This window comes from Scyliorhinus torazame, chromosome 6 (assembly GCF_047496885.1).
Source record: "Scyliorhinus torazame isolate Kashiwa2021f chromosome 6, sScyTor2.1, whole genome shotgun sequence".
Lineage (NCBI taxonomy): Eukaryota > Metazoa > Chordata > Chondrichthyes > Carcharhiniformes > Scyliorhinidae > Scyliorhinus > Scyliorhinus torazame.
Genome location: NC_092712.1, coordinates 79,576,726 through 79,585,676, shown reverse-complemented (window position 1 = coordinate 79,585,676; position 8,951 = coordinate 79,576,726). Strand labels below are relative to the sequence as shown.

Sequence of the window (8,951 nt, the reverse complement as noted above, 5' to 3'; positions counted from 1 at the left end):
ATTTTTTTAATGACGTGTGGTAAATGTTGATGTTGGGTGTACTCCCGCAAGGAACACAGAAAGTTAGCATATAGATACAGCAAGGAATTTGGAAAGTAAATGGCATATTGGCCTTTATTGCAAAATAATTGGAGCATAAAAATCAAGAGGTTTTAGTACAGTAGTACAAGGCCTTTTTGAGACCACATCCGGAATGTTGTGTTCAATTTTGGTCTCCAAATTTAAGGAAGGATATCCTTGCATTGGAGGCAGTATAGTGGAGGTGCACTAGATTGGTCCCTGGGATGAGACGATTGTTCTATGATGACAGGATGAATAAATTGGATCCAGATTCTCTGGTGTTCAGAAAAATCACATTGAAACATTCAAGATTGTGAAGGAACTTGGCAGGGAAGATACTGGAAGGTTGATCTCCCTGGCTAGGGAATCGAGAAATCCCCTGACTCAAAGGACTGTGAATCGCTGGAGTTCTCTACTCTACGGAGTTGTGGATGCTCCATCATTGAATATATATCAGGCTGAGATGTGTAGACTTTTGGGGTGGGATATTCTGGCAAGACTGGAAATTCACACCCAAAGTCAATGGCCTTTTGGCTGCTCTCCAAATTTCCCAGTCCCACCTGCGACAATTCCCACAACTGGCAGGACTGTAAAATCCCAGTCGCCTCTCGAGAAATCAGGGAATATAGGGAGTGAGCAGGAAAGTGGAGTTGAAACCCAAGAGCAGCCATGATCACATTAAACGGAGGAACAAGATCGATGGGCCATATGATCTTCTCCTGCTCATATTTCTTGCACGCTTATGAAAAATAAGACATTTACAAAAGCAATGACATATTCTGGCCTTGCCAGTGATGCTCACATCCCATGAAAGTATTTTTTTTAAAGCCACAGAGCGTGTGTGAAAGACGTGAGGGATAAGTGAGTAGAAAAAAGCATTAAAATTGGCAAAGTGCAGCAAGCTTCAGCAGCACAAAAACCTGATAGAAGAAAAAATAAAGTTGCCATTAAGGGTGCAGACTATTTCACTAGCACGGTGTCCCGACAGAGAACTCCTGTACTAAGCATTTCCTTCCCCACTGTAGAACCCCCAACAGACTAACCCAACACTGTTAACATTTCCTACTGAAGAGAATGTGAGAGCTATAGTTAAGGTTCAAAGTCGTTAAAGGCAATAAGTAAACCTAGAGTGCTGCAAAACGTCTACTTGGAAGAAAAGGTGCTGCTCCTCAAGCTTAAGCCTCACCAGAACAGTGTGGAAGGCAAAAGACAGAAAACGCAGAGGGTGAATGGGAATGAACATTCAATTGACAATCGGCAGACATCAGAGGTACGAAGCAATAACTCAGTCTCTGGCATTTTCCAGTGATCTCTGCTGGTCTCAGACCATAAGACAGAGGAGCGGAAGGCCATTCGGCCCATGGAGTCCACTCCACCATTCAATCATGGCTGATTTCAACTCCATTTACCCGCTCTCTCTCCATAGCCCTTAATTCCTTGAGAAATCAAGAATTTATCAACTTCTGTCTTAAAAGACACTCAACGTCCCGGCCTCCACTGCCCTCTGTGGCAATGAATTCCACAGACTCACCACTCTCTGGCTGAAGAAATTTCTCCTCATCTCTGTTCTAAAGTGACTCCCTTTTATTCTAAGGCTGTGCCTCGGGTCCTAGTCTCCCCTGCTAATGGAAACAACTTCCCTACATCCACCCTATCTAAGCCATTCATTATCTTGTAAGTTTCTATTAGATCTCCCCTCAACCTCCTAAACTCCAATGAATATAATCCCAAGATCCTCAGATGTTCATCGTATGTTAGGCCTACCATTCCTGGGATCATCCGTGTGAATCTCCGCTGGACCCGCTCCAGTGCCAGTATGTCCTTCCTGAGGTGTGGGGCCCAACATTGCTCACAGTATTCTAAATGGGGCCTAACTAATGCTTTATAAAGCTTCAGAAGTACATCCCTGCTTTTATATTCCAAGCCTCTTGAGATGAATGACAACATTGCATTTGCTTTCTTAATTACGGACTCAACCTGCAAGTTTACCTTTAGAGAATCCTGGACTAGGACTCCCAAGTCCCTTTGCACTTCAGCATTATGAATTTTGTCACCGTTTAGAAAATAGTCCATGCCTCTATTCTTTTTTCCAAAGTGCAAGACCTCGCACTTGCCCACGTTGAATTTCATCAGTCATTTCTTGGACCACTCTCCTAAACTGTCTAAATCTTTCTGCAGCCTCCCCACCTCCTCCATACTATCTGCCCCTCCACCTATCTTTGTATCATCGGCAAACTTAGCCAGAATGCCCCCAGTCCCGTCATCTAGATCGTTAATATATAAAGAGAACAGCTGTGGTCCCAACACTGAACCCTGCGGGACACCACTCGTCACCGGTTGCCATTCCGAAAAATAACCTTTTATCCCAACTCTCTGCCTTCTGCCTGACAGCCAATCGTCAATCCATGTTAGTATCTTGCCTCGAATACCATGGGCCCTTATTTTACTCAGCAGTCTCCCGTGAGGCACCTTATCAAAGGCCTTTTGGAAGTCAAGATAGATAACATCCATTGGCTCTCCTTGGTCTAACCTATTTGTTATCTCTTCAAAGAACTCTTCTGTCAGTGCTACTGGCTGAACTCAGCAGAATCCCAGAGAAACGTTGACCATTTATATATCATTGATCCTGTCAAAATCAGCTCAGAAAGTCTTTGAAAAGTTCATGCTTTACACTATTTCAATATTCACAAGCCGTGATAGCATCCCGAGAATACTGAAAATTGTACTCTAGGGCTAGTGACGCTACTAGCCAAGCTGTTCCAACTACAACATTACCTGGCAATGTGGGAATACATTGAATACAGTGGACTAAATTGAAATAAGTGGCTGACAGGGCTCTGAGTCGTGTCAACTCATTTCCTGCATTTGTGCCCTCACCGTTTTCCCTCCCTCCCAGAACCACAAGGGTTGTTCTCTTTGTCCTCACTTTCCACTCTACTAGCCTCTATGTTCAAAGTATCATCCTCTGCCATCTCCAACATGATGCCACCACCAAATACATCTTCCCCTCCAGTCAGCATTCCCAAGGGACCGTTAAATCCGTGACACCGTGATCTATCACCCTCAACCACTTCCCACAGCAACTTCTCCATGCAAACACAAAAGGAATAACAACTGCCCCTTTAACTCCTCAGCATCCAAGACCCAAATATTCCTTCCAGGTGAAGCAGCAATTCACTTATACTTCATTCAATTTAGTCCAATGTAGGTATTGCTCAGAATGTGGTTTCCTCTTAATTGTGGAGACCAAACGCAGACTGGCTGACCACTTTGCTGAACACTACAACTCGATCTGCAAGCATGACTCCAACCTTCCAGTTGCTTGCCATTTCTATTCACCATCTTGCTCTCATGTTCGTATTTCTTTCCCCAGCTTGCTGCAATGTACCAGTGAAACCAATGCAAAATGGAGGGACACGCTTCCTTCTGATTAGGCTTCTAGACATCTCAGCCTTCTGAACTCAACATTGAGTTCAACAACTTCAGGCCATGAACTTTGTCCTCTATTTTGATATTTTTCCTTCCAAGTACCAGTTCGTATCTTGTTTTCATTTTCAGGCAGATGTGATCTTCATTCTGCTATTAACACCTACTCTGAGCCAATGCTTTGTTTTTTTTTAACTACTACCATCCTCATTCTCTTTACCTTTTGTTCAATGACAGCATTGGTATTTAATCTCCCTCGCTCTCCAACCTATCCCTGACCTTCCCTTTTGTTTCAAGCTAACCCCATTCCCCCTTTTTCAACTGTGTGATGGAATATACAAGTAGAGACAGCTATAAGTGTAGCTCCAACTCCATTCATGAAGCTCAACACCATTCAGAACATAATAACCTCCTTGATTGGAACCCCATCCACTAACTTAAACATTCACCCCCTCCACGCACAGTGGCAACAGTGTGTACCAAATAGAAGATGCATTCCAGCAACTCACCAAGGTTCCTTTGACAGAACCTTCTAAACCCGTGACCTCAACCACCTGGAAGGACAAAGGCAATAGATGGATGGGAACACACCTGCATGTTCCCCTCCAAGCCACACATCATCAGAACTTGGTACCATATGTTCCTTCACATCCCAGGACCAAAATAAAAATGTTCTCTGGCTTTCTTCAGATTTTTTGCAATTGTCTGAAGGATAGGTAAAGGGACAACGTTTACCACCATCCAAAACTGACAAACTCTATTAATGGCCAGTCTTTCCATCAAATCAGTTCAAAATTATACAATTATAGCTACGAATACATTATGAAAATTGCACCATGCTTTTTAAGATTCTTCACGCAGATGTCTTTGGGAAACCCTAGAAGCAAACACAAACATCAAAAAAAAAACATTAACCATGTTACAAGCACCAGATAGATAAGTTCTTACAATTTGTAATTTTTCCTATATTTGTTTTACAAATCATATTTCCTATACCACGTTTCTCAACCAAAACATATTCCCCCCAAAATGTTGGTCCAATTCCTTGGTCACTTTCTCCTTTTTAACTGGCAATGTTTTGCCGGCTGTTCGTAAGATTCATAGAGCGCGATTTAATGGCCTTGTTGTGCCCGACTTGGTGTCAGGACGAGGTCGGTAATCTCGTGAGAGGCCTCTTGCGAGATTTGCAATGCTTGAAACGCCTCGCGAGATTTAACGGAGTCGCGAAACATCGCGACCTGGATCGCACCCTCATTGGGTGTGGCAGAGATCAGCATAATTAAATGAGCCATTAATGAGCTCAATTAAATATGTGTTTGTGGGATTCTCCCGGCACCCGGGACATAACGGTCTTGCCTGGGAGACCTCGCCAGGGCGTGGATTAGTACTGGTTTACACAAACGTGGACCAGTCGTAATGGCACCTAGAGACCCATGGACGATCGGGGACATGGCAGGGTGGCAGGGGCAGTCAGGGTGCCAGATGGAGGGGGTGGGGGGTAGGGGTGTTCCCTGGGGCCTCCACGAGGTTGGTGGGTGGGAGGGGTTGAGGTCAAAGACGGGGGACGGGGGGGTTGAGATTGCGGCAAAGTCGCAAAAACAGCAAAGTGCTGCAGCTACCGAATATCACCCCGCTAAACGTGTCCAAAACCAGCCGTAGATTTCTTTTTCATTGAATCGCGCACATAGTTTTCTGGCACAGAAAGTGGCCCTTCGGCCCATCATATCTGCGATGGCCATCAAGTACTTAACTATTTTAATCTCATTTTCTAGCACTTTGTCTGTAGCCTTGCATGCTATGACGCTTCACGTGCTCTAAATGCTTCTCAAGTATCCTGAGGTTTCCCGTTTCTACCACCCTTTCAGGCAGTGAGTTTCAGATTTCCAACGCCCGCTGGTTGAAAAGGTTTTTCCTCAAATCCCTTCAAAATCTCTGCCCCCCCGTTATTGGCCCTCTACTAAGGGGAAAAGTTCCTTTGTATCTACTCTATGACACTCATAATTTTGTACACTCGATCAGGTCCCCCTCAGCCTTCTCTGCTCCAAAAAGAACAATCCCAGCCTTATCAGCCTCTCCTGTTTACAGGGTATTTTTGTTAATTTATCTATCCACTTGAATCCATTTTCAGTTACCTGTTAAGGTATGAAAGTCGCCATAGTCTCAAGGGACCATAGGCTGCTCTTCCCTTTTGAGAGAGAGAGATGATTGGTGGTGATTTAACCTGAGGGTCACCTCACCTCAGGCAAGGGGCAAGGTTGAGAAGGCAGGGCCTTCATGAGTAACCTCAGCTGGTACGGGAGTTGAACCCGTGCTGCTGGCGTCGCTCCCCATCACGAACCAGCCAGCTGAGCTCAGGCGTACTTTGTTGATGATTTGGTAATGTGAAATTTGAGCCAACCAGCAGCAAGTGTAACATACAATTTGCATATCAATAGTGACACATGGGTAGAATTTAACAGGTGGCAGGTTTCTCACCTCGGCACAGAAGAGGGCATGGCTGCCACTCAGTCATGTAATGCTCCAAGGAACATTAATTGGCTGGAGGCAAGACTTCCGCCCCTCACTCGGGCAAAGGTCCTGCCTTGGAGAACGGTCAGCCAACCTGATTGGAAAATAGGGGAAAAAATTGTTGAATAAATAAACCACACAATGTTACATGTGAAATTTAAAACAACAAACTCCAAAAGCAAACACTAAATTTGCACAATAGATTTGGAAATTTGCAGGCCCCGTTTGCATGGACAGCGCGGTGGTGCAGTGGTTAGCACTGCTGCCTCACAGCACCAGCGACCAGGGTTCAATTCCAGCCTTGGGTAACTGTGTGTGGAATTTGCACATTCTTCCCATGTCTGCGTGGGTTTCCTCCCACAGACTAAAGAAGTGCAGGTTAGGTGGATTGGCCATGCTAAATTGCCCCTTGATGTCCAAAGGTTAGGTGGAGTTAGGGAGATTGGGTGGGGGAGTGGGCCTAGGTAGAGTGCTCTTTCAGAGGGTCGGTACAGATTTGCTGGGCTGAATGGTCTCCTGCTGCACTGTGGGAATTCTATGATGATAAAAGCCAGTTGATGGAAAAACTGCTATTCGAAGTTCATGTTTTCGAAATAGGAAATAAATAACTAAATTAAAAACATGTTGCCCTAAACTGTCTTCTCACTTATTGAGAAGTGATGCTGATGTATTTAATGATAGGAAGATCATTCTATCAGGGAGCAGTGGCCACTACTGGGACTATGAACAGTCCTACCAGTCAAAGTGGCGGCATCCCAGGTCACAGGTAAGTTTGGCTTCTTGCAGTAGGGAAGGGAAGCCAAGCACAAGAATGTAGTGGAGAGGCAGGTGAGTTCCTGATGGCCAGGTGAGGAGGCAGTACCCAATGGTGGGGGTGTGGAGAAGGCACTCGATTGGAGTGATGTCAGGTGGGCCACCTTAGACCTCACCCAACCCATATAAAATTGAGGATGGGTCATGGGTGGGCAGGAAGGCGGTGGGAAGATAGGTAAATTCTTGAGGGAATCGAGGACATCAAGGGTTACGGGGAAAGGGCAGGAACATGGACGTGAGGAATGCTGGATCAGCCATGATCCTGTTGAATGGCGGAGCAGGTTCGAGGGGCCGAATGGCCAACTCCTGTTCCTCTTTCTTTTTGTCTTCTTAAGGCCATGAGGGAAATTTACAGGCCTCCTGCTTGCAAACCCAACGACACAGGCTTGTTAAATTGTGCTCTAATTTGTAAAACTCACAGGTGCAAATTAGATACAAATCTTTATTTTTCATATGTATTTTAAAATGTAATTTCTAGAAACATCAAAGATAATTTTGAACATAAAGTACCTCAGTTGATTGCTATCAGTAGAACCTTCCATCCTACGAGCACACTATGTGCGTAGTCAAGTATTCAGGAAATATTTCCTCTTACTCTGCATCTAAAGTAAACGATAATACAAGGGACTCAATGAAATGGCCCCTTACCAGTGTTTCTATCTATCTTACTTACGATGTAGCAAAAAGGCCTGCAATGAATTGCTTGATCTTAACCAGGGCAAAATTGGGAAGAGCTACAATTGCCCTCTGCTTTCTAGGGTGAGGGAAGGCAAAAATCTGTTTGTGTATCCATTCTTAACCAATTACCAATGGCCTCTGATGGAAACTATGTGCATGGATATCAGGTGAAAGAAAGCTTGAACGTTGCACCTAGTCTAATAGCACTTTGTTATAATCTGCCTGCTTACCACTGGTTAGGGACTAATGGCAACCCCTCAATTCTTAGGGAGTATGAGCTTCCCCTATGAGGGGGACGGAGAAATCATTGGCAGAGTCCCTGCATAAATAGAGCTGGCCAGTAGGGGACCAGCTAGAGAGGAGTGAGCAGCAAGAGAGTACTGCCACTGCGTATAAATGTAATTGGAAATAAATGTTATTTCTTTCTATTCTACAAACTCGTGCTGGATTCTTCGTGGCTCTCACAAAACACTTAAATGAAAATGGTCAATTAAGTAAGGTACCGGAGGCCCATCAGCACCTTTACATCCAAACCTGACTCAGTGCGCGTAACATCCTGGTTCCCCAGTGTCGCATTTAGGGAGTACCCCAATGATGCGCGAAGGAATCCCTCAGATATGTCCACATTAGGGTTTACCCGACAATTGCCCAGAAGTGCTAACTTCCTCTGGACAATTGCGCTGGGCTGGGAATCATCTGACAGTATTGATTTAAATCGCTAACGTCAGATGGTTCTACCAGTTTTACCCCGATAGTTGTTCTGAAAGAGTTAGAAGGAAAAAAAATCAGTTCTAACATCCAGAGTAACTTTTTAAACACTGAAACCCAGCCTCACATGGGACACCCTGCACACACTTGCCCACAAGTGGATCCCCCACCTGGCCGGAACTCGTGTCCATCTCCCCCACCCGGTCCAACACGCCCCAACCCCCACCCTCCTTCCCAGACTCCACCCGCAACCACCCCCCACCCCTCTCAGTTTTTTCTTCCCCTCCCCCCAACATTGTTTCCCACTCCCCCCATTGTCTGTACCACTTATCTTTGAAATTTTACTTCTCCCTTTAAATTGTCCTTTACAGCATCTGGTGCCGTAAAAAGGGGGCTTTTCTTACCTTTCTGTACCCCAGTTACTCCATGCTGAGGCAGTCGGAGATGCACTTCGCTGCTCTTGTCTTGCCCAGTGTGAGTGAGGAAGGTTGGGCGAGACAGGGGCTTTGCAATTTCGACACGGGTAAGTTCGTCGAGAGTGGCAATCCGCCGGAGATTGCTACTCTGAGGAAGTTACGGGCCACAAGTCAAGGAAGAAAATTGGAAGAAAATAGTTGAACATGCAAACCAAACAATGTTACATATGAAATTAGAAACAACAAACTCCAAAAACAAACACTAAAAGCCAGTTGATGGAGAAGCTGCTATTCGAGTTTCATATTTTTGATTATGGGAAATAAATAACTGAATGAAAAACA

General features: G+C 44.9%; 1 long non-coding RNA gene across 1 annotated transcript; it reads right to left on the bottom strand.

Annotated features, from left to right (window-relative positions):
- Positions 1 to 4,228: 4,228 nt before the first annotated feature.
- Positions 4,229 to 8,342, bottom strand: LOC140425715 (uncharacterized). Its single transcript, XR_011947945.1, has 3 exons — positions 7,318 to 8,342; positions 5,962 to 6,088; positions 4,229 to 4,363 (listed from the first exon to the last, which is right to left on the bottom strand). It is a non-coding gene; the product is annotated as an uncharacterized lncRNA (long non-coding RNA).
- Between the last annotated feature and the right edge of the window lie 609 nt (positions 8,343 to 8,951).